This window comes from Gymnoscopelus braueri, assembly GCF_963280865.1.
Source record: "Gymnoscopelus braueri genome assembly, chromosome: 2".
Taxonomy (NCBI): domain Eukaryota; kingdom Metazoa; phylum Chordata; class Actinopteri; order Myctophiformes; family Myctophidae; genus Gymnoscopelus; species Gymnoscopelus braueri.
In genome coordinates this window covers 37,331,770-37,358,018 of record NC_137604.1, presented here as the reverse complement: position 1 = coordinate 37,358,018, position 26,249 = coordinate 37,331,770, and the positions used below count along the sequence as shown (strand labels likewise).

The 26,249-nt window shown below is 41.1% G+C and overlaps 1 protein-coding gene across 4 annotated transcripts in view; it reads right to left on the bottom strand.

The window, feature by feature from the left end:
* sipa1l2 (signal-induced proliferation-associated 1 like 2) overlaps nucleotides 1-26,249 on the bottom strand; it is a 94,513-nt gene that overhangs the window by 56,705 nt on the left and 11,559 nt on the right. For 3 of the 4 annotated variants that reach the window (XM_080415133.1, XM_080415136.1, XM_080415134.1), the window contains exon 2: nucleotides 24,676-24,779. The gene's annotated coding sequence lies outside the window, so the exon portion shown is untranslated. Of the gene's footprint in view, nucleotides 1-2,799; nucleotides 2,916-24,675; nucleotides 24,780-26,249 lie in introns of those variants that run through there. The other variant, XM_080415135.1, reaches the window with a different exon arrangement.

Here is a 26,249-nt window from a genome sequence, read left to right as displayed (position 1 = left end):
ACACCATTTGTACAGGGATTAAAGCAATGGACTCCATCCATTTTCTCCCCTCTTGGGTTTTTCTTTGCCTTGTTAGGCCTGATTTATACTTAGTTGCGTGCCGGTGTCTCGCACCGAAAACAGCATATCTACAGGTGAGCTTGTAGATCTGTTATTCTTAATGTGAGACACGATGCGCAACCAAGTATAAATCAGGCTTTGGTCTAGAATCTCGTACATTCCAGTTTCACAGAGCGACTGACATGTCCACGGTGAAGACCCAACCCTGTAAAAAATAGCTTCATCTTAACTCCGTCACGGAGGGGATTTGTGTCAGTATTAGTGCCTTCTTCCACAGTTATCTATCTATACTATAATTCACCCAGAAATGTGTCCCTGGCATAACTCGTCCACCCACGAATATCTGTATCTGTCAGCCAGCGGGTCTGAGAAAGACGCAGAAATTCTCTGTGTGTTCGGGAGATTGTATGCATAGGCTTCCCTGATTGGCCAAACCAAACCACCGACTTCATGGATTGGTGAAGCGTCACATCAGGTTTGTGCCACTAAGCCAGTATAAGTCCCTGATTGGCTAACCCGACCCATCGGCTTAACTTATTGGCCGAGGTTCGCATAACCTTTGTGCTGCGCAGTAAATATAAATGGAACGATGATTCCTGACATGTGATGCTGAAATCAGCTTGTAACTGAAAATGTCTCCCAATAAAGAAGTCTTAAAAAATTAAAGTTTAAAAAACAGCTATCCTCCTTCAGAACCATGCCCTAAAAATATATGTTTTAATTATTTAGCCATTATGAGCCAAAATGAATATCATCCTGCTGCTTTTAGCTAGCAATGCAGCCATCTCTTGAAGCAAGTGTTTATAAAGCTATTATTATTCAAATCAAAACACAAGATTACATAGATTCATTAGATCATACACAGTAGATTAGACAGCTTGGTTAAAAGCATTAGATAGACAAACAGACAGATAGTGTGAAAGTGACCAAAATGAAATTCGATTACTAGATTTCCATTAATAACGATTATTCGAATATTCTGACCCATCCCTAACAGATAGCTGGATGTTGTGGATCTACTTTATTCCCCCAGTGCCTCTCTGCCTCCTGTGCCACTGCCAGAGGTGGAATTCCAGGGAACAAGAGAGACGTGGGATTGAACTGAGATCTCACACACACACACACACACACACACAGGCTGAGATCACATTGTTGCTGAAGTGTGTGCTTGAATGGCAGGGAAGGCTGTTATTAAGGCATGTCAAAAGTCTGTGTTATTGCACAAACTGCATAAGTAAATAGGGCATGTGAGAACACCTCTCCTACTGCCTATGCCGGCAACTTATGTTAATTTGTTTCCCCGAAAATGTAACGGTGTCCATATCTGAACATCCAGTAGGTTAAGACTTGACTGGAGTCACTGGACTGAAAATATAATGCAGTGCATGTGTGTAAGAAAAAAAAGATACCATGGGACTGCACTGATCACTCTCCTAAAAAACAAGCACATGGTCCATAATGCATAATTAAACTTATTTCATGCATATCTTCACACTCAGCAGAAGTTCTCATCATGTTTAACTGGTCCAGACACTAACCAGGGCCCCTTTGCAGCTGCAACCATGTGTCATGTTGCTGCCTGAAGGTTGAATATGTGTATGTATGCATGTAGAGTGGCATGCATACTATACCATGTATTGTATTTCTTTTGCTTTTGCTGTCACGCATGTGACACCCTGTTGTCCTTGTACCATTTGTGCCACCATGTACTTTATTACGTGTCATTGGTTGTCAATAGATTTCTGCACAAAATGTCCCCAAGTCAACTTCTACTAGACTATAATTAATGTTATTCTAAAAGAGGGATGATTAAGCCAAAGTCACAATGGGGTCAATTTGGGGGGGGGGGGGGGTGTTTAGACAAGGAGTTGACGTCTTTAGATCTAGCTCTTTAGCATTTGGAGCTGTAGGTTTATAGTGTTGTTGCCACCTCACCATTTGCTTTATTGCTTACCAAGAACAAATAAAAGCTGAAGGAAGATGACAAGGGGGCAAAGTTATGAATGCTGAATTATACTGTGACAGTTTAATTATTTTACGCACAATGCTGCATTCACCAAATAAATGACCCACCCTTGTTTGCGCGAACTCAAAACTGTCGTTTCAAACATCCATTCAGCTGAACAAACAACAGAATAACTGATCTCCACTTCAACTGGGATGGGAAAGATTGGCCAAGGTTCTTTATTTTGTTACATCTTGGGAGTAGCCTTTGTGGTTCAAATTAAATCACCAAAGAGGAGGGCGGCTAATTTGTTCTTCATCATATGACTGTGTCACAGAGTTCCGTCACCCGGTCGAGCAACGAGTATAAATTAGACTCAACATTAGTGTACTCGCTAGTTACAGTATATCTGTTTGTTATGGAGGCCAACTTGTCCCATACATGCTGACAGTGTCTTGCTGACTGCGTGCGTCAGAGCTCCTCTGGGGCTTTGGCGAGAGCCATGCATTGAGTTTCAGAACTGCCAATAGTGCCTTATGCAATCAATGCCATCTTTACCAGTTCTTCTCCCCCAGCATTTTTTTGCTCTCACCCAGCAAAATATTATTTAATCATTAATTTGTTCATTCATTCATTTTTCATGTAGATAATAACTGGGATATAGACCAGGAACCACAGTTATATTATGCATCTACTGTATATTGTGTTGCTTTTAAATTCTACCAAGGTGAAGCCAAAGGCATTTGCCTTTGGCTTCACGTTTCTGTTCCATTACATTCTATTCTAATCCTTACTTGTCAGGCTGTATCGAGACTGAGAGAGTGTCTCTGTTCTCTGGCTGTTCCCTGTTGGCTCCCATCAGCTGTTCAAATAAATCACCGCCAAGACACCAGCAGAAGCTCCTCTCCTGTTGCCGGGAACAGCCCCGCCAAGCCAAGAGCTCCCAGCTGAGAGCAGGAGGCAGTACATACACATCATGGGAGGTTTGAGGTGTGTTTACACTAGATAAGCTCCTGAAACCTCCAGGAATAGGCCTTTCTACAACTGCATCGGCCTGTCACAATCGTCATAATCGGTTCCATGTTGAAAAATGTTCATAAGTTTTCAAATATTTTCAAAAATAGCGGAAATGGCAGATCTACAAGCTCACAACTTGTATTCATAATAATATTATGAATACAAGTTGTGAGCTTGTAGATCTGCCATCTTATTGCTGCTGCCCAGTATGGCTGTCGACATTTTTGTTGACGATTAATTGTCATAGAAATAATTGCGATTAACGATTTTAATTGTGTTTTTGGCATTGAACATTGGAACATATTATGTTCCAATGTTCAATGCCAAAAACACAATTAAAATCGTTAATCGCAATTATTTCTATGACAATTAATCGTCAACAAAAATGTCGACAGCCATACTGGGCAGCAGCAATAAATGATTAATTCAACCATCATATAGAACAGTATACACCATTATACAGTTTGCCTCATTTCTGTTCAAAGTTCAACTTCATTCAAGGGTATCAATGCCCCAGCAGCACCTGAATTACTAATGGCAGCCAACATAAAGCAATGCCTATGGTAGATACATACGTAATGTATTGCATTTCATAAATGCGTGCCAAGGATGAAATTGATGGAGGCGGGATATGGATTTTTCTCAACAAAAGAAAACTAGCTAAAATAGCTGATCTACAAGCTCATACCGTGTCACACTGCAATGTGTTTGGACTAGCTTATCTACTACTTTCACTATTTTTGACATAGGGCTTTGGCCAAAGTGGTTAAAGTCAAATTTAAAGTCAAATTTACGCTTCAGTGGAAAAGTGTCTTAGTACACGCTCAAAAATGATGACCCAAGTACGTAGTCTTTTTTTCTTCCTGGCATTCTTTTATCATACAGGAGTATTTGGTTCATCTAAGACCTGAAGCCCATTCTGCTGTTAGTGTCTCACTGGATAAAAGCATCAGCTAAATGCCTAAAATGCAAATGCCGATCTAATCTGTAGTTTTAAATGAAGAGTGAAAACTACTACTGCTACTCATACAGTCAGTCGACTCCTGGCTAAATTCACTTAGTTTCCCGTTGTGTGCCATTAGTTTGTCCCACCATCTGAGTCTTTTGGCTGGAAAACACTCTCACACCTCACCCTTATCCTTAAAGAATAACTCTGAATTTTCAGCAAGCCAATTAAATGTCACGCTCAGTTACTACACACACACACACACACACACACACACACACACACACACACACACACACACACACACACACACACACACACACACACACACACACACACACACACACACACACACACACACACACACACACCTTTCTCCAGCAGTAATCCCAGCCTTCCAGCCATATGGCTCACAGCAACATCAGTGTTTCAGAAGGGAATTTTAACACTTATTTTAACAGACAGGTTAACTCAGGGCAATGCATTCACAAGAAGCCCTGGGGGGGGGGGGTACAAGAGGAGTGGGATGGGGGGTGCGAAGAGGAGAGGAGAGGTGAGCTGGAGTGTGAGAAGGGGAGGGGAGGCACAAAGAGGAGGCGAGAGGTATGAATGGGAGCATATGGAGGCAGACAGTGGTGTAAGGTAACGAAGTACATTTACTCAAGTACCATACTTATTTTCTATAAATTACACACCCCATGAAGCCTTGAATTCATGGAGATGTTTTAGTTTTTGTCGGATAAATTAGCATCTTTCCGCCGGTAATCACATGTTTGACTTTGGAATGCAAAAAAAACTAAAAAATCTCCACAAATTCAATGCTTCATGGGGTGTGTAATTAATAGAAAATGTGTTTTTTTTTGGGTGAACTACTCCTTTAAGTAAAATGCTAAAATACATCTCAGACAAATATTGTACTTTTTACTCCTACAATTATTTGAACTTTGGCTATTTGAAAATAGCAGATCTGCAAGCTCACAATGAGCTTGTAGGCCTGCTATTTTATCTACTATTGTTACTTTTACTTTAGTAAAACATTCGAGTACCTTTTTCCACCACTGTGTAGGTTACATGTGTTCACCATGCATCCTTCCATTCAACACACACATCTTGCATCTTGCCCTCCAGCATCAATTATTCCCGTGTTTGTAGAATAATCATGTATTTAACAAGAAAATGAGAGAGAGAGAGAAGGGTGGATGATGTGGGTACAGTGAACCAGAGAGTGGGGGGGATTGGGAAGGAGGAAGTGAGGGCAGCTATGAGGAGGAAGGAAGAAAAATGTGAAGGCGGTTGGTTCAGAAGACATACCTGTGGAGGTGTGGAAATGTTTAGGAGAGACGGTGAGGGTGGGAGTTCCTCACTAGATTGTTCAATACAAACTTGGAAAGCGAGAGGATGCCTGAGCAGTGGAGAATAAATATACTGATACCGATTTTGAAGAACAATGTAGTTAGAGGAGGGAACCGGTTGAAGAGTCTGGCTAAATAAAGTTGTCACTCCTAATGGGAGTGCTAAGCCCTATTGCCCATGTTATAAAAGATGGTGACACTTGCATTCTACAGCCAAGCCTACCTGAAATTTTCCCATCGGATTTGAGTGACAAACACATGATTGTCTAATCAAGTTTTGAAATAAATTGAATTGCCTACTAACCACTATTAAACTAAATAAGGAAGAATTGACCAAAGTGATCTGTATGGACAATAAGCTACAGCTTCCAGGCAAGACTAACGCAGGAAACCCACAGCACACGCAAGCATAAGCGCATGGACGCTGCTTTTCTTCCACACCATGTTAATGAATGAAGCCGTTCTCACTGGCCTCACACACATGAAGATCATGTTTTCTGGGTCTGGGTGGAAACCTGCGTTGGTGGGTTCGGTTCGTAAAGCTAGCAGGCAGCTTATAGTCCCAGAGAGGACAGGTGCTCAAGATAAGACTGTTTTCCCAAGATAATTACCCATCTGACCTCCCCCAGAAACACAACCATACACAAACCTCCAAACACCCTCCCTCTCTCTGTTTACCAAACAGTTCAACTGTCACTGATACAACCTCTGCAACAGAGAATGGCCTGCAAAGCATTCACAGAGCTGGAGATAATGCTGCCCTGCAATGACACCCTGCAAACAAGTAGAGCACTAACTACTACAAGTCACGAGTAGGGTTTAAATTTCACCAGAGCAAACATCAATAAATAAAAGAGATCAAAGTATTCTCCTCAACTTCAACATTGCAGTTCTTTTTGCATTGAACACACAACACAGAAATAGGTCATAGTTGCCCAGCAGACGTAGGGTGACCAAATATTCAGCCCCTCAAACTGGGGCCCATAAATCAATGTGCACGTTTGTCGTGCGGCCATTCATATACGCACCATAGGTGTTGCATACAGGCAACGACTGATTGACAAAAATCAGCCTCAACGTTGAATTCAGACATGCATTTATTCATGTTTTCTGATTGGTTAGGTGAGCATGTTAACATGAAAAGAACATGATAAACGTCTGTGCAACCACTGAAAGTGAAAACAACTATTATTTTTTTAATTTTGGAAAAAAAAGGGACATTTTCATACTGCCTCCCCCTGGCCAGCCGGGGCGCCTGATGGAGGGGAAAGGAACTGGTTGGAATAACGTGTTCCTTCCACACGCTACGTCCAACCAGGGAAACTCTCCCCTGTCAGGTGACAAGAAGGTCAGTTGGCTCTCATGCATTGAAGGAGGCATGAGCTCGGCCCTGGCCTCCCTAGGTTGGCAGAGGGAAGCTAGTGCCCAGGATTACATAGACAATTGGCACTGGGTGTAAAAAATGGGGTTACAAAATCGTGGGATAAAAATTGTAAGTAAAATTTAAAAAAGGGACATTTTCGTAGTGAATGTTATAAAAACCGGGACATATTACAGTTTTAGAGATATTTGTCGGGACTCGGGACACTGCAGCTTGAAACCGGGACAATCCCGGCCAAACTGGGACGTCTGGTCACCCTAAGCTGACGTGACACCGTGATTAGTGGTAGCATCTTGAACATGGCAGCAGGCCACTGAGTCATACCTGGCTGTTGATGTTCAGCAGCCCCAGAGCGTTTGCCTGTGTGTGCCTGTGTGCCTGTGTGCCTGTCTGTGTGTGTGTGTGTGTGTGTGCCTGTGTGCCTGTCTGTGTGTCTGTGTGTGTGCCTGTCTGTGTGTCTGTGTGTCTGTGTGTCTGTGTGTGTGTGTGTGTGTGTGTGTGTGTGTGTGTGTGTGTGTGTGTGTGTGTGTGTGTGTGTGTGTGTGTGTGTGTGTGTGTGTCCACTAAGTCACCTGTGAGCATAACCTGGCTGGACGGAGCAGACAAAAACCCTGTTCCGTGGTATAATTAATTTTGGCACAGCCAACCCAGACAGGCATACAACGAAGTGAGAGACAGAGAGAAGGAGAGAAACGGTACGAGAAGGATGGAAAGAGGAACAGGCGGAGACAAAAAGAGACCAGGGAGGGTGCGATACCGACAGAGAGAGACGGAAGATATTCCAGTCCCCCATGGCCACCAGAACAGCAGGTAGCTGGCCTGAGTCCAGAACTCTGCTGTGATTCAGTCAGTCCCACCCCAAGAAACACCTTTACACCAACCATCTGCTGCGTGCGTGTGCGCGTGTGTGTGTGTGTGTGTGTGGGGGGGGTCCAACCAAAGTCTTGTCTTCTCCCTTCCCCCTCTACTCTCGTCTATCCCTAGAGTTCCGCTGCCTCCTCCTCATTAGCATAAAAACACACCACCGAAACATCCCCGAATGACATTCTTTCACCAGCTGAAGACACATGTAGGGCAAGAGACAAACAGACAGCAAGAGAGAGAGAGAGAGAGAGAGAGAGAGAGAGAGAGAGAGAGAGAGGTGGGCCTTCCCAAAGTCACAAAATGGATGATTATCCAGCTGGCTAGCAGCTGGATAATGGATCTGGTAGCCCAAAAGTAAACATGCTAGGGAAGTTTTAACCCCTAATTAAGGCTGTGGTTACATTTGGAGCCTTTCATTCCAAATGAGACATTTGGATAAATGTGACAGCTACTCTTACAGTGCAAAATTACAACAAATTACAAGGACAGTAGGTAACTTAAGTCCTTGGTTGACAACATGATCATGCAGCCTGGAAGCTCTGTATTATGTATTTTTTGCTAACTATTTCCCACGAAGAAAAAAAAAAGTTTGTGATCAGCAGCAGTCAATGTATGTGTGTTCGGGCTGTCAAATAAATAATCAAGCCTCAAATTATCTGCAACTTTGGGGGACAAATGTGCAATCGATTGTAAAAACATATATTCGATTAGTAGGCATGGCTACTACTCAATGTTTTATAATGTCAACTCAACCAAAGCAGTGTGCAGTGTCTTTGATACACCGCTGCACAGCCTTCATTTAGTCTGAATCACTTCTGTCACATGACAATCTTTGTATGTTTTCATCCTAGCCTTTTCAAACAGCCTGGAGTATCCATGCTCGAGTGCGCTGTCACTAAAAGCTGTATTTTTTTGCTACTGAAACTTTAGTGACATTAATGTTCCGGTAGGCTACGGGTCATTATTTTATGTTTGACAACATTCAAGTAGAACTATCACAAGGGGAAATAATGGGTCACTCTACAATGGTTTAGCTATAGATTTCCAAAGTCAGTTAAACTCTGAGACATTAATAGTTAAATTATCTTTTTTTAAGCTTGTTCTCAACAATCGGCCGCAAGCGTCCTCGATATAATGGTACTGAACAGTTCTAACATTACATTATGTGTAAGATATACAAGATATACGGTAATGATAAAAAAAAAAGAAAAAAACTTTTAAGACAAAAATTCTTGTATTGATTGTAATTGTGTGCGCGTGTGTGTGTGTGCGCGCGCGTGCGTGCATGTGCGTGGGCACGCGCACAGCCGCACACACACACATCTCCCTTTAATTCCATTAATTACACTGTGACACACTAGCATGTATATATTTTTCTCTTCTCTATTTATGGGAGCTGCCATCTTTCTCTTTGTGAGCCCTTCTCAGAGCAGACAAAAAAGAAATAGACCACCTCCACCTGACAACGAACGAACCCCCCCTCCCCTCCCCAACTCTGCTTTTTCCCTTTTTCAGACAAACCCTTTCAGCGGCCAAGCCAAATGCAATTTGGGGTAAAGATTTGCATGTGTATGGAGAGAGAACGGCAACGGCCTGACATTCAGCTCATCAACGCGCTGATAAAAACCTGATTGTGTTGGATGCACAATAACCTTTAGTCCCCTGTGTCAGCCCCTCAATTTTCTGCACTCTGAAAGGAGGCCTTAGCGGATGAACAGCGGGACTTCAGAACAGCCCTTTTCTTTTTCCTTTTTTTTCCTCCTCCAACGTGGAGCAAAGAAAAGCCCGGGCCCTCCAAACTTCCTGAGGTTTTCTTCTTTTACGGAGGCGGCACCAATAAGGGCCGTCTATAGACCATATGCTGCGTCTGCAGAGTCTCTGACCCCCAATGGTCCAGAGGAAAGAATGGGACAACGGTAGGGAGGAGGGGAGGTGGTATTTTTGATGGAGAGGAATGCTGACTCAAATGCAAAATACAATACGGACACACGCTGGGGTCACAGGCAAACCCCGTCCCTGAGTGTGTCTCATGTTCATGTATGTGAATAAAATCACAGTTGGAGGCTCACAGACCGCAGGCCTGTCCAAAAAAAATATAAATAATAACTAGCAGAATTCTGCAGCATTCGGTAAGTTACATGACACAGACACGTCCTTTACCTTAAAATGTCCTTAAATCATGCTGATCCACTTTAATTCTGCTGTGTGCATCCTTTTTACTCTGTGCATGTAGGTGCATGCGTTTGTCTAACTCAGGGATGGCAAACTCATTTTAGCTCAGGGGCCACATGGAGGAGGGCCAGAGGGCCAGAGGGCCGGACCGGTACCGGACCGGTAAAATCATGGCATAATTACTAATAATAAAAATAACAACAACTTCAGATAGTTTTCTTTGTTTACTTTACTTAGTCTTAGTTAGTACAAGCACATTCTGAAAATGTAAACTTCACAAATAGGGATGGCCAAATGGAGACATTTTATTAACCGTTTACCGTTAGGCCTTACCGATTAATTAATCGATTACCGTTAAGAAAAAAAACATTGTAAAAAAAAAAGTGCCAAAATACATTTTATTTCAAAGGGCCAAGTCTACACAGTTTGTTTTGTGTCTCCAGCAGAGTTTCTAGTGTCTCTATCTCTCTCTGGAAGAGGCTGCACATGAACTCTGCAGCCGCACTGAGGCGCTCCAACACAAACAATACCAATACAAAGACGAGGAAGAATAAGAGGAAAGTGGAAGTTACGTGTGGTTGCAGGTGTAGACTTGGCCAAAAAACTATTAAAACATTTTTGGCACTAAAAAAAAAAAAAAAAAAAAAAATGTTTTTTTTTTTTTTTTTTTTTTTTTTAATGCTTTGCAAAATCATCTCGCGGGCCGGATTAAACTAGTTAGCGGGCCTGATCCGGCCCGCGGGCCGTATGTTTGACATCCCTGGTCTAACTGATACACGTGCCTGGGTCTATATGAGTAATGTGCATGTATTCCTGTATGTCTACCAGGCCTGTGCGTCAATGAATAAGCGTCTAGTCTCAGCCCGTCTCCCCGGAGAGTGCATTAGAAGTCAGACAAGAGCTAATCCAGGTCAAACAAGTATGCTTCAAAAGAAACACGCTCGACAAACTCAATGAACAAAAGAATTATACTTGTACCCTTACTACCCTAATCCCACTCAAGCCACTCGACAAGATAAATACGGCAAGGCTCTGCACAAACAAACCACTTCTTTGTCTGTTTTTACAGTCGTTTATACAGTATTAACTAATTTGGTGAGATCATAGAGAGCTAATAAAGAGGCGCTGCTTCATCCGATTCTTAACTGGCAACAGACGCATATTAAATGGTGTGTTTTTTCCACCGTGTGAGTGTGCTGAGCCATACCCATACTACAGTATACCGACTTCAGAGTTGGAACTGGGAACTGGTACTGATGAAACACCAAATAATTTGGACACTGGCCTACTTTCAAAGGCTGGTGGCACCATCATATTGAATCTAGTTATTTAGTTATTGATTGACACAAAAGAGACAACACAGCTATGGCATGTTGAAAATCTACTCATTATAGTAGTATAGGACTTGGTAACATTGATATGTTTATCAACTAGAAAATTTGACATGCGATTTTCCAAACAGATATTGTGATATTTATAGGTATAAAGTCTTCTGTTATTGCAATATTTAACATGTCGCTCAGCCCCGTCGTAGCATGTATCGCAATGGCCCTTCAGTCTGTTTGTGAGGTCACTGCAACATGTGTCAGTACGCAGTCTGAAATGATGTGTTTTTATCCGCACAGTGCAACCCCAGAGAACAGATAAAGAGAAGTCAACACAGGGAGCAGGCAGGATGAGCCAAAAAGACAGCATCTGGAGCCAGCCAGATTGTTTGGCAACACCGAGGCCATGACTAATTCTATCTGCTGCCCCACTCCTGTGAACAGAGGAAACCAGTCTGCATGAGAGAACCATTAGATCAGTGTGCCATTCAGTAACCTTTATTTAACACAGGCAGGGATGACTGAGCACACATGCTACTGGTTTTTAAAATTAACACCCTGCTTCACTGCTATCGTATATGTTTTTTACTCAGTTGTGTCTTTATAATGGCTTTTTCCATTTACCTTGAACTTCCCACAAATAAGTGGTTTGGCACAACGACAAAAAAAAGAACAATAATATGGCTATTCTAGAGACACAGGAATATTTATTACATACAAGTAAGTGAGTAGATCGGAGTGCCTTATTGTCAGTGTCGGCCGAGGACGAGGCTGTCTACTGTCTATCCACTTTTCAATGGCCCTAGAGCCCTGGGAGATGGATTGCTGAGGTGGAGCACAACCATCAGCTCACAGTACTTGGTTACCCGAGCCGTGCAACTCATACACAGGCAGCACCGGGCCTGTGGAACAGCCTCCAAGTTCCTATCGATTTGAGAGCACCGCAGACCCTGGACTCCTAAGCAAAACGTACCATTAGCCTAACTCCTTTTAAAAGGGGGTTTATGTTTTTGTTGTTAGAGAGTGAAATAGTTAAAGCTCTACATAGTAATCATTGCTATAGAGTACTAGGGTTGTAAAAAAGTATCCATACTTTGATACTTTTTCTATTCTATATGTTGAAAACAATACGATCTGTTCATTATATATTTATTAATATCAGTTACAATCAGTTTTTCAACCTAAGAAAATCCACTGATCCCCACCCTGTGGCTGTTATGATGTGAATATCACTTGCACCGCAGCAGCTGCACTATGCATGCACGTGTGGATGTAAACACTACCAGTGAGAAGCGATTTATTATGAAAAGATTCATTAGTCATGGTCCCTAACATTAGTCGAAAAAGACAGTCGGAGTGGTGTTTGGTAATAGTTTGTCTATGAGGCAGATGCAGATGGAAAGGCAAAAGGGCGGATCTGATGTCTAAACATCATAAAAGACCAGCATCCAAATCTCTTCAAACACTTGAGAGAGAGGTAATGCAGTTGCATTCGTTCAAAAAGTAAAAAGTGTATAATCATTCATGAAAACCAAGTGGCTTACAAAGCTGAAATGTGGTGGCGAGTTTCTCCTAAGCGATCAATCTATACTTCATCACACGACTGTGTCACATGCCGAAAAGAATAGATGTTCAAGCTAACAATGTGACACAGCTATTGTCGGCAAGTGATGCGTGATGGAGTATAAATTTACCATTATTGTCCTGAAAAACCAAATAGCAGTACAGTTTTTTATTACAAATGTATTGTGTTCAGTGACAGCACCATGTGCAAGTTCTTCCTAATAGAAGATAAAGCAATTTCCCCCTTTTACTATGGTATCTAGGTATCGAATATCTTTTATCTTTATCTTTTTCAAATCTAGCTAGGTATCGAGTATCTTCAAAACTTTGAATAGAAGTTTAAATTCTGGTATCATGACAACCCTAATATAGAGTTTCTGTCCAGTAACAGGTGTCTCCCCATCTCTTTATTAAACAGAAAATACATGTTTTTATCCACTCAGGAGAGAGAACCCCGTCAAGATAATTAATCAGCTTCAATTTTATAGTGTCCTGCTCATTTTATTTGTTTCATCAGTTCCAATTTTACTTGTTTATCCTGTATTTTGTATGTGTTCTCAGGATATAGAGCAAATTAACACATATTTTAACAAAAATAAATAATGTCGGGAATCTGGGCTAGAAATATGTGCTTAATCTTCGGCACCCATTAAATCGCTCTGGCCTTCAGTCTCAGCTAACGGCACAACTCTTGATGTAGTATAACTGTCCAGGGATCCCATCAGAATAGCTCAGGGATATGGGAGTGTTTCCACTCTGCTGTCTCACTCATTGCAAACAACTGAATAAATGTCTGAAATCTAAAAATGTTAACCTAGTCCTAGATCATTCCTCCACTTCTCGTGACATTCCTCTTTTGCCAGAACTACAAAGGAATTCCCAGCCTGCAGCAGAGCAGACAGGGGTTAAGAGTAAAATGGTAAAAATCACATAGCAGAACAGTTAGCTGAGCAAGGAAAATTTATGTTCACATCTAGGTTATGTAGTGGAGTTGAGTTATGCGACTCCTGGTGATTTCCGGAGAAAAAACGAAATTCCTTTATCATTTTATTAGTAACAACTAATTGAAAAATGTTATGTAAATATGCCTAAGAAAGTCAACACAGGTCACAGGGCATACACCTCGTAACACCACCATGTCCCAAATTGACACTGTCTGTTCAAATTAAACTCCATGGCTTTGGGACTTTTTTAACTGACAGGACGGCCCACTGCTGATGTCACAGTAAGACCCTTTCAGGCCCATTTTGACAGTTTCAGAATTTGCTGTGGACGACAGGCACTCATATGGTGCTCTTTGCAGAGCACTGCTGCAGAACATCTTCAGCGTATGGTGGTCTTTAGAGAGCACCGCTGCAGAACATCTTCAGCGTATGGTGGTCTTTAGAGAGCACCGCTGCAGAACATCTGCAGTGTGTTTGTATGTCAAATCAAGTCATCTTTATTTATATAGACTTGACCCCAAAACAACATGATAGCCATATAAAAAGCAAGTTAAAAACAAGTAAATTGCAGTAAACAAAAAAAGCACATACTGTAAGTGTTGCCCCATAGTTTAGGGGCAGGGACATAAAAAGGTACCCTAATCCCACTCAAGCCACTCGACAAGATAAATACGGCAAGGCTCTGCACAAACAAACCACTTCTTTGTCTGTTTTTACAGACAAAGAAGTGGTAACACTTGCTCTGGATAAGAGGAAAGTGTCACCTATACAGTAGTTGTCAAACATTTTCATGTCAAGGACCCCCAAATGGCTATGGATTTGGCCGTGGACGCATAATCTGAAAATGTTTTGTTCCAGGGACCCCCAAAAGAGAAGATTTGCGTTAACAATAATTCTTTTTTTTCTCACAAATAGCAGATGTACAAGCTCGCAGAGCGGCACAGAGTGACATGCTGTGAGCTTGTATATCTGCTATTTTTTAATAGCCAAAAGCCAATGTATAAAATATGGATAAAGGGGTTGAAATGATTGTGATGCTGTAATAACAAATTTAGCAGGGGACCCCCTGGAACACCCTTGAGGACCCCACTTTGAGAACCACTTAACTAAATACCAAAACCTTCTACATTGCTCCTGCAATGCAAATACTGCATACAAAATAATGTAATAGATTACATTAGAAGCATACAGTACATGTCTGTGTGTGTGTGTGTGTGTGTGTGTGTGTGTGTGTGTGGGGGTGTGTGTGTGTGTGTGTGTGTGTGTGTGTGTGTGTGTGTGTGTGTGTGTGTGCGCATACGTAGCGTCTTGTGATGAGCAGCAGATGTTTGGACCAGTTGACACTCCCATGTACAGAAACTGTGCTGCAACTGGCCTGGTGTCGGCATGCCAAAATCAACAAGCTCCCAACCCCACTGAAGATAGACGGGGTGTGTCTGTGTGTGTGTGTGTGTGTGTGTGTGTGTGTGTGTGTGTGTGTGTGTGTGTGTGTGTGTGTGTGTGTGTGTGTGTGTGTGTGTGTGTGTGTGACTGTATGCGAGTTCATGTACAGTACAGTATGTACGTTTTCAAGTCTTTCAATGGGTAGAGCTGTGTAGTGCCTCTAAACTTTCAGCTCAAAATCAAATAGAACTTTATATCAGTGAAAACCGACAGGAGCTTAGAATAACAACGGTGTCAGCACATGTGTGGAGTGGACCGAGGCTAAGGTTTTAGTGTGTTTGTGTGTATGTGCACATCAAAGAAATAAGTATGTGTGAATGTGCACAGCACATCAAAGAAATAAGTATGGTGAATTCATGTGGAAACATAAGTGATAAATATGCATTGCTAACATTACTCTAACAAATGTTATAAGAGTAATGTTAAGGAGCTCAGATGGCACCGCACCTGCCCACCACAGTGGAGACTAGGGGTTGGAATCTTCCACGGAGCCTCCGGCTTGCTCCAACAAACCCAATTGGCCATGTTCACGTTCACGGGAGAGAAGCTGTGTGGGTAGGGCGATGTCTGCCATTGCACTAGGGTCGCAACAGTTGATTGAACTAATAGACTGAATCTATTATAAATAAATGATTGAGTATCGATAATTTAATAAAATAATCTATTAATAATCTGTCCCCTACTACAGACTAACAACGGGAGATCAGACATCAGGTATAAAGGCCACACACACACACACACACGCGATGTCTGCCATTGCACTAGGGTCGCAACAGTTGATTGAACTAATAGACTGAATCTATTATAAATAAATGATTGAGTATCGATAATTTAATAAAATAATCTATTAATAATCTGTCCTTATTTTGGGCATGTCAGTGTAGGTGAAAAGATTCAAAAATAGTACAAAATTGCCGATCTACTAGCTTGGAACACTTCGCAAAATGCAACTTTTCAAAAAGAATTCATGACACCATTGTGCGACTATGTATAAAATAAAGAGTAAGCGGTTGAACTTGATATAAAAAGAGTCTTGATTATTCAATTATATTAATAACAAAAATTGATAGAATAGTTGCAGTACAGCCTACACTGCACTAGCAACTCGTACGGGTTGGGGAGCTGAACTGAGAAGAATAACGTGTACCTCTGCAACACCTCCTGGTGAAACTCTGGTAGGTGAAAAGAAACTAACTTGCAGACAGTCTGGCATCGCAAGTGACACATGCTTGCACAGCACAGCATCAATGGACTACAGTACAAAGGGAATTAGGAACGATTAAAAAATAAATGCAAAAAAATACGAGTCATGTTAGTTTAGTAATAATCCTAAAGTTAAATATTTCTTAAAAAGCCTGATTTGTAATGACAGCATTCACGCCACCAAAAAAGTATATTAATGAAAAGAAAACTCTCTCCTGTAGTCAAATTCTCATAGAATCGGGTGGGATATATTAATAAGTGACACTCTCCCATCTCTCAAAGACTATTGTTGAGTTACTCTTCAGTAAATGCTGATGTGAAAGCATGCTGCAGTGCATTCATCCTCTCGGGATGAATGAAAACACAAAAGGAGGCATGGTCTGAAGGCTCTTTCAATGGTTAAACTTGCTTGTCGTCAGGATTACAGTCAGTCTGCATGGAAATTAAATAACAAAAAGCCTAAAACCTTTCACACCCAAACTCTAGTTAGATAATTTAGCTTTGGTTGCCTTCACTAAGGCCCTTACACACCCAACTCACTTGTCCTAACTCCTGTCCGACTACTACAGACTAACAACGGGAGATCAGACATCAGGTATAAAGGCACACACACACACACACACACACACACACACACACACACACTCACTGGGCAAATGCAAGAGAGGCCCGCCCTTATCAATGCCAACGTCAATTTAGCTTGAGGGTTGGGTGAACGATCCATGCAGATGCCTCACTAACACAGACAGCTCATGTACACAATCTACAACACATTTTCAGCCACAGGCACATCAACGGCCAGACATCGGCTTGGTTACTTTTAACCTTTAAGTTCAGATAATACTGTAAAACAAGTATCTTAAATGATTTGTTTGCTCAGAGAGCTGAATCCGTCCCTGCTTTATGCTTTATGCAAATATTGCCCAGAAGAGAACAAAGACGATGCAATTCTGGCAACGTTTGCAATTTTTCTGTCTCTAGCATTAACTATAGAGCGCTCCTCAGTCCTCTCAGTGGACTACAAGGAGCAGGTGCTAGGCGAGGCAAGAGAGGGCAAAGGTTTTTCTGTCTCATTCTTTACCTGTAGCAAGCCTACCTGCAAAACATTATTACATGATTTAAAGCCACCACTTGGTATGGCATAGTTACATTGCACCGTCAGCATCCCTTGGTTTTGCACTAGAAAACTGAGCAGGTGTCTGTGCAGAAAAAGGACATAATGACAAAGTCTCTGCCAGCACCCTTAGAAATTGAACGAGTTCCAAATAGTTCTGGCAACTGTACCAGCTAGCCATGCTTGTATCATAACCGTAAAGCAGTGGTTCTCAAACATTTTCATGTCAAGGACCCCCAAATTGTATTTTGACCATTGGAAAATAATTTGCGGCAGGAACCCACGTAAGAGAAGATTTGTCAATATATATTTTTTAATAAAGGTATGAGTGCTATTTTCGAAATTGGAGCTGAGCAGATCGGGTGGGACCCCCTGGAACCCCCTGAAGGACCCCTGGGAGTCCCGGCCTGGACCCCGCTTTGAGAACCATTGTCGTAACGGGCTATTGATGAACAGGTTGTATGCATACCGGCCTGACCACAAGCACCAGTAGCGTATTGCACACTGGACCTACAGAACCTACAGTACCAGTACACTTCTAGCATGCTTACACTGAGACATTAACATGCATGCACATAGCTTAATGGAAAATACTGTGCCAGTACGGGTTTGGAAAAGGTACATGTATGTGTTGGGGGAGGGGGGGGGGGCTCCTGTGCAGCTGGCAGGTGAGTCAGTGTGGTTTGGAAGTTCCCCTGAGGATCGTTGCATTTTCCAGGCCATATCGCCGAACTGCAAAGTCAGCAGGTGATTCCCATTACAGCACACCAGGATCATTAGTTCTATCTATTGTCTCCAGGTGCTCTGGCTCCACCTTTGCACGCTTTGCTTTTGGTTACTTTTTAAAGTTGGTAATGAAGGATTTGAAGCTTATTCTAAAGCTGGGGTTCTCAAACGTTTTATACCAGGACCCCGTTTTGCGGGGGAATTTGTTTTTAATACCCCACACTTGATTTATAGTGCAATTGTTTGCAATCATGCTGACTGTGTGTCTTATCAACATAGTTAAAAAGCTATGGGAAAGTGTTAATGCAGGTAAAGAGAAAGTAGTTTATAGAGAAAGTTAATAGAATTGCAAGCCACTTTTTCTTTATTTTAGTTGGCCTACTATTGATAATCGCTAAGCTCCGCCCCCACCACAGGCTCGCTCATTGATTTGAATGGGAATATCATGAATTTTCCACATAAAATATTCTATCATTTTTGGAATGAGAACTTCAAAATCTCTTCCAAATCCTGTCAACAAGGCCTGCAGTATGCACTGGAAAAATATGTGCAGGACATACAATTTCTTCGTGTCCGGGTGTGAGAGTCGGTAGAGCTCTTGCCTTTGGACCACAAGGTCATGTATTCGACAAACTTCCGACAAACTTATTTAAGTTTTTTCCCCATTCAGACACATTCCAGGAGATGACTCGTGTCATATTTCCATAAAACAATAATTGTTTAGTTAACACCACTATGCCTCTCTTTCTTCATAATATTCAAGAGAAAAACAAACCTTATGGTATTTTGGAACGATACCGATGGGGTCGGTACCGACCCCATGGCCTTTAACTCTTACCCTGCCAGAGTTTTTTCAGAACAGTCTGTAGCCTTTGCCAGGGTTTTGACCGATTTTGGTACCTTTTCGCATAGCCACAAAATATTTTTCTCAAGTATGATTGATCCCCAGAAAAATTCTAATCACAGATGAGATTCAGGTGTGGTTTCACAAATGTCAACGAGGTCAATTTGACCTTGTTGTCATGTGTTGTTTGATGTTTGAAAATAGCTCAAAACCAGTGGTTTCAAACCAAAAAACATTGTGAATTGTTTGTCCGTTTCAATTTTAACATTGAAGTGGATGGAGCAGCAAATCTTTGGAAATTGTTATCTCCTTATTCGTTTGGAATATCGAAAAGGTGTCAATACTAAATAATTAGAGAATCTTTTTTTAATTTTTTTTTTTTTTTTTTTAATTTTTTTTTTTTTTTTTTTTTTCCAGGACGTTTTTTATACGTCTTTGGCAGTTATAGAGTTAAGTGGTTAATGGATCGGTTTTCCGGAACGGTTAATTTGGCAGCGACCAATCAAGTCATTTTGAATGAAAATCGGCAGATTTAAATTGGTGGCCGATCGATCGGAGCATCACTTGCAGATAGAAAGCATAATGGATTAAGTAGAAGCAGACAAGAATGAGAGGCAGATGGCAAGCAAGTGAGCAGACTGGACTGAAAGGAGAGCTAGCACTAGCAGGACAGAAACAAGACAGAAGCAGAGAGTCCAGACAGACAGCTAGATTGAATGAGAGAGGAGAATGCATGTTTGATGTCTCAATGCGGCCTGGCATCCTCAGGCCATTCTTCGCTTAAATAGTTTTAACAGTTCACATACACACACGCACACACACACACACACACACACACACAGTCTTCTCTTTCACCCACTAGCCTACTTCTCTCCTCTGCATCTGAGACTGCTCAACCTGTGTGTGTGTTTGTTGTACAAATGCCTAAAAGAATAAGACTCAAGGCTGTAGCATACTTCAAAAGAAGTTTAAAAGAAAATCAGTTTGCCAAAACCGAAAATTATTTGTACTCAATGTGACTCCACTTTGAGCGATGAATGTTACATTAGTTGAGTCCATTAAGTATGGAATATGAATTTTTGACCAATCACACACAATGTTTGTATTGGTGCCATCTGCGGTGACGTTTGGCTCGTTAGAAAATCTGACGGCACAAGAAGTGCTGAAAAACAAATTTGGCAAGGGAATGAGTTCATTAGTTTTCTGCAATAAATGGCAATAAATATTTTAATATTTTTATTATAGTGCCAAACCATAGCATCTTGTCAGGCAGTAGACAGGCATAAAGTATATATATGGTATTAGGGGCCAGGTTAGGCGATATGACTTCAAATCTATATCACAATTATTTCAAACTTTAACCTTGATTTCAATAATTTTTTAATTAGTATTATTTTTTAACAACTGAAAAGGTCAGTACAGTAAATATGCTAAACTGACATTGGATATTGGATTGTCACAAGTTTGACCCCTACACAACTCATGTTTCCATCAATAATACCATGTCCCTGAATGAGACGATATGAAGCCCCTTCCTGCAAACTAGTATTTTCACAGGATTAGAGCATCAGCTACCCAGCTGAAATGTAAGTGCAGCATATTATCTGGCTGTAACATATCTAAGACGCTGATCTGGATTAAACGCTTACACGTCAAGTCTAACAGTGCCTGCCGTGTGACAGAATGAGTTACTGCCTGAGCTGAGTGAAGCAAGTTAACCTCCAAAAAGTGATTGCTGATTCAGAGGGATTAGTAGTGAGCAGCACCCCTTACACACATGTGCACACACACACACACAACCACAAGTTCTAAACAATCCTGAGCTCTTTTGAAACAATCATTTATTTAATGACTTAAGCTCTTCCAATCAAAACCATGCAATATTTTCAAGTGACAAAAAGAACAGAGCTACAAGCTAACCACAATCAGCCAGGGGCGCCGATCCTGCGGGGGCCTTCGTGCTCGAGCCCCTGGGAGAAATGACGAGCCCCCACCACAATATCTGTCACGCGACCCATATTTACGGCGGTTGGCGCTCGATTCGAGTTGAGCCCCCAGGAGCGCGCACATAATTTGGCGCCTATGCAATCAGCACTTTACTACTAAAACATCGCTTAGCAAAATACAAGCAAATCATTCCTGATGAAGCCAGTCAATTTGACATACAACTTGTGTGTGACTGTGTGTGCCGCGAAAACTGTAGGATGAGAAACGCGGCAAACTTTTGGGGTTGCTAATACTAAATGATAGAGGTGAGCAAGATCAAGACTGTGGTTACCTAGAGGCAACCATATTGAAGTGGATTGGAGAATAGAAAACACGTTAACGTCGGGCCCTGAGCAGTCAACAGCTTCCTAGCTCTCAGACAAGGGTTAATGCATTTCCTGACAAGCACAGACCACATGCTCAGTCACCAGTGTAATTAGCAATCATTTTACGCACGCACGCACGCACGCACACACACACACACACACACACACACACACACACACACACACACACACACACACACACACACACACACACACACACACACACACACACACACACACACACACACACACACACACACACACACACACACACACACACACACACACACACACACACACACACACACACACACACACACACACACACACACACACACACACAACTGGTCCATTTGGTTCCATTTGTACACTCTAAGTGAAACTTAACACTGATGATTATCTCTGCCAGACTAACAGCCCTGTCCGTGTGTTAATCCTGAAGTGTTCAACATCAAACCTTGAATGCACACTCCCAGTAGGCCAAAGAACACACTACACATTTTCCAAATCAGCCTCATAGTGGTGCTATAACAGGTGCCACCATAATATAATGCACATAAAGGTGAAATTTGTCCTCTGCATTTTACCCATCGTATGAGCAGTGAGCAGCAGTTGATTGTAGCACTCAGGGAGCAGTTAGGGGTTATTGTCTTGCTCAGGTACACTTGGGTGTCGCTGAGGCCTGGAATCGAACCTGGGACATTTGGTTTCTCATGCAGGCTCTCTAACCATTCAGCTATGGCCGCCCCAAATATTGAAGTAACAGTAACATTATTATGAAGTAATATAATGTCCTCAAATCTAAATTTCATCAAAGTAATTGATCATATCTGTCATAAGTGGACAAATACAGAGGAATAATCGAATACAAATATTTAAGAGGACACCACTTTCTACAACATTCCTGAGATAGGGATGAGTTGTAGTGAAATTAGCTTTGAGTATATAAAGTCTATCCTGAATAGATGGGTGAATGAAGATAAATTAAGATGGTTATTTGTTGCAGAGGGGTCATTTCATCCGGTCAGTAGTCAGATCACTCTTTGCTTCATCTACATTCAATCTCAGTCTAATTAAGCTAGAGGAGAAGAGTGCTGAGCGACTGCTCAATAATACAAATTAACCCTGGCCAACTTCCGCCATCTTCAGCCTAATGACTGACTGTGTTCCTTGAAAACACACGGCATGCTTTCCCAGCAATTCACTATCCAGCAATTCACTATAAACATGAACATGTTACACATATAGTATAATTGCCATTTAGTAAGATTGCCTTTAATCCTGGTCTTGTATTTCAGATTTTCTATATACTGTATTTTCAGTTTATTTATTATTTGTTAGGTTTATCTTTCCGCTTTGTTTGTATTTACAGCACCTTTCATTTTATCTGCACAATAACTTGTATTCTTGTACTTTGCTCATTTATTTGTGTAATCGTTATTTATTTTTTTCCTTTTTATTTAGTAATGTTTATGCTCTATCTATGTGGACAGAGAGCAGGGAAAAGACATACAGCAAAAGGTCCAGTGGGCCGGTAGTTGAACTGGGGACACGCTGTAGAAGGCATTTCGGATCCACGTGGCACACTCCCTAACCATTCGGTTCTCTCAGGTCGCCCCGTAACTTGGGTTTTGAAAGGTGCTCTATAATTTAATTAGCCTATAGTGTTGTCGTTGTTTTTATTATCATAATCAATTGTCTTTCAGTGCCATAAATTCTTTTTTTGCGTGGAGCGGAGATTCAACACTGTCAGTGCCTTTTAGTGACTCACTGAACTACACATGAACCCTTAACCCCAGGGCTGTTAGTGCCATGCTCTAACCACTGAACTACACATGGGTCAGGCTGACCTCTAACAGCTGTAATGAGGCATTGATAACTTTCTGGCTAAGAGGTCAGCAGGGTCAATGGGCACGCTGAGTGTTATTTCGTCGGAGTCATCAGCAGCAGAGAGATTACGTTTCATGCCCGCCAGTGGTGGTTTGAATTTGTACCCTGTGGAAAGTGCCCACACAGCCATGTGTCGTGTCCTGTCCTTGTCTGTAAGCAGCACACTGCTCACTTATAACCATGATGATGCATGGTGAAGCACAGGCCTGGCCTGCCCCTTGTGGTCTATGGCGACCTAAATATCAACCCGATTCATATTCTCTTAACCCATTAAGACCTGAGGCCGATTCTACAAAATGTATTCAAAATCCTAGCAGTTAAAAAAATATATATATGTTACTATATCAGTGGTTATCAAACTTTGATATGTATTTGGCCGCAGACCCCCCCATCTCAAAATATTTAGTTCCAGGGACCCCCAGAAGCAAAGATTTGAGTTACAAATGTTCACTTAAAAAAATGTAAATAATATATATATATATATATATATATATATATATATATATATATATATATATATATATATATATATATATATATTTATTTATTTTTCTTCTTCAAAGATTTGCACAAATGTTTGCGATTTTTCAAAAATAGCAGATTTACAAGCTCGTAACGTGGCACTCACAGATGCGTTCCCGGTCTTGTTAAGTCAAGATTGCCATTTTGCTGTAAACGCAGCAAATAAGGACTATCTGAAACTGGATGTGTCATAGGTAATTCTGTTGTCAACCACCTTATGTATGCAGATGATTTAATTATCTTTTCCCCGTACAGTGCAGGCTTACAACAGCTTCTCAGGGTTTGCTCCCAGTATGGCATTGATTTTAATATTAAGTATAATGCCAAGAAGAGTAGCATCATGAGTGTGCGAAGTAAAGATGATAAAAAGGCAGTATTTCCTCATTTTATTCTCAGTAGCAACATACTACTTGTGTGCAGTGAGATTAAGTACCTTGGACACTGTATATCCGATGATCTCTCAGATGACAAAGACATCCATAGACAAAGATGCAAATTGTATGCCCAGGCAAACATACTAATGCGGAAATTTCACAAATGCTCTGTACATGTCAAGGTATCACTCTTTAAAGCCTTCTGTACACCGTTGTATACGGCTCACCTATGGAGTAACTACAAAGCTAGCAGCATGCGAAAACTAAAAGTTGCATATAATGATGCTCTACGGTTGCTGGTGAGGGTACCAAGATGGCACAGTGCCAGCCAGCTGTTTGTAAACCTGGGGGTACCTACCTGTCAAGCCCTGTTAAGAAATTTTATGTACAAATTCATATGTCGTCTTGAAGAGTCTGACAATCATGTTATTAAGATTTTAATTAACCCTGTCAAGAGTTCTACTCGGTTCTCTTCCATGATATGGAGACATTGGCGTAACAGCCTCTACTGACTATGAACAGCTGTAGTTGGACTGTTTATGTGTTTTTTTTATTTTCTTGCTTTTATTAATTTTTATCTCTGTGTGATTGTCATCCTGTTTTGTTGTATGGACCCTGAGTCTGAAATAAAGATTGAATTGAATATCTCACAGCCACCAAGTATTACAGAGTACTTACCATATAAATAAGGCTTCAGTTCTCACAGCTGATCCTGGGTCCAATCTGACTTCACTGCATGTCATCCCACCTCTCTCTCCTGAATTTTCTGTCACTGTATCTATCTGAAATAAAGCATAGCATATAACAAAAAATATAAATAAAAAATAGGCATTAAGGGTTTTAGTTTCCACATTCAATATCTTTCACTGAATACATCTGAAATAAAACGTAAAGAATTCCAAAAATATAAATATAAAATAGGCAGTATAAGGGTTATAGTTAAGTATAGTTTTAGACTTTTCAGATCCACTTTGCTTTGCTGGCATTTCAAACACACACAGAAGACTGCTCTGTGTTATAGCATGGAATCACAGACCTACAAAAATATAGAAGCCAATGTTGAAAATCATGATAGTGACTCCATCAACGGAGACTCCTGGGAATTCCGAACAGGGAGGTGGGATCTGATAACACACTGATAACACAAATGTCACAGATTTGAATGTTAACTGTCAAAAGCATTCTTACATCGACATGTTACAGCAGCCGGGGGTGATAATGTTTCATTTTCCCAGCGTACTGCCCTTTAAAGATTCCCACAGGGTAATTGTAATTCACTGCATACTGTGTTATATTTAACTTTTACTGTTGTACAGTGAATTGTGCTTTACATGTTCACTGGCAGCAAAAACGAATATTTCCTTCACACACATTAAGGGAATGAAGGATTCAAGTAAGTGTTCCGTTTTATTCCCCATTGATGGTGTAGTGATTAAAGACCTCTGGGACTGAATCTCACTGATGCCTTCTTCCTGTCCCTCCCCTTCACAGTCTCCCATCCTATCAATTTACTCTTAGGATTAGAAAATATATACCATATGGACCGCCCACTCCCCTTTTAAATAGAAGAAATGCTTGTTGATGCAGTTTTATTTCTGTCATCGGCAAAGTATTTTATTCAATTCACTACAGAAAACAGGAATACCACAATGCCCCCAGCCATCTTAGTTATAAGAGGAGTTGCACACGGTGATCAAATACACACTGCATGAATTATATATTTCTGACCCGATCCGGCTCCATAGTTCACCAGCATAAGAGATGAGCGAAGCTCTTCAAAAAGACTCAAGCTGGTCTCTGGGGCAAGACCCAAGAATTGTAAGCAACCTCAATGTAAAGTACACACTGGGTGACAAATACCTTATGTTGTGTGCATTGCGATGAACAGGGATTTTAGGATGAGGTTTATAAGTATGTCTAAAGGTTAGCTAGCATAAAACATAATACATGTGGTGCTCGCAACACAAATAAAGCTGTAATCAAAATATTTGCAATGATCACTAAATACTAGAGCAGGTCCAGATGGACTGTATATGAACTAAACAAAACGTTTTCCTGTTATACATGTATTGTGATGAATAGGGTTTTTTAACCCAAATATTGCTGGTCATGTATACAATAAATGCATACATGTAGTGCTCGCCAAAAACAAAAATGTAATATAATCAAAATATCTGTATAGTAACAAGAATATTATAGATAACAGGATGAACTAAACATCTGGCTCAAGAACTTTTAAAATACATCAGGTT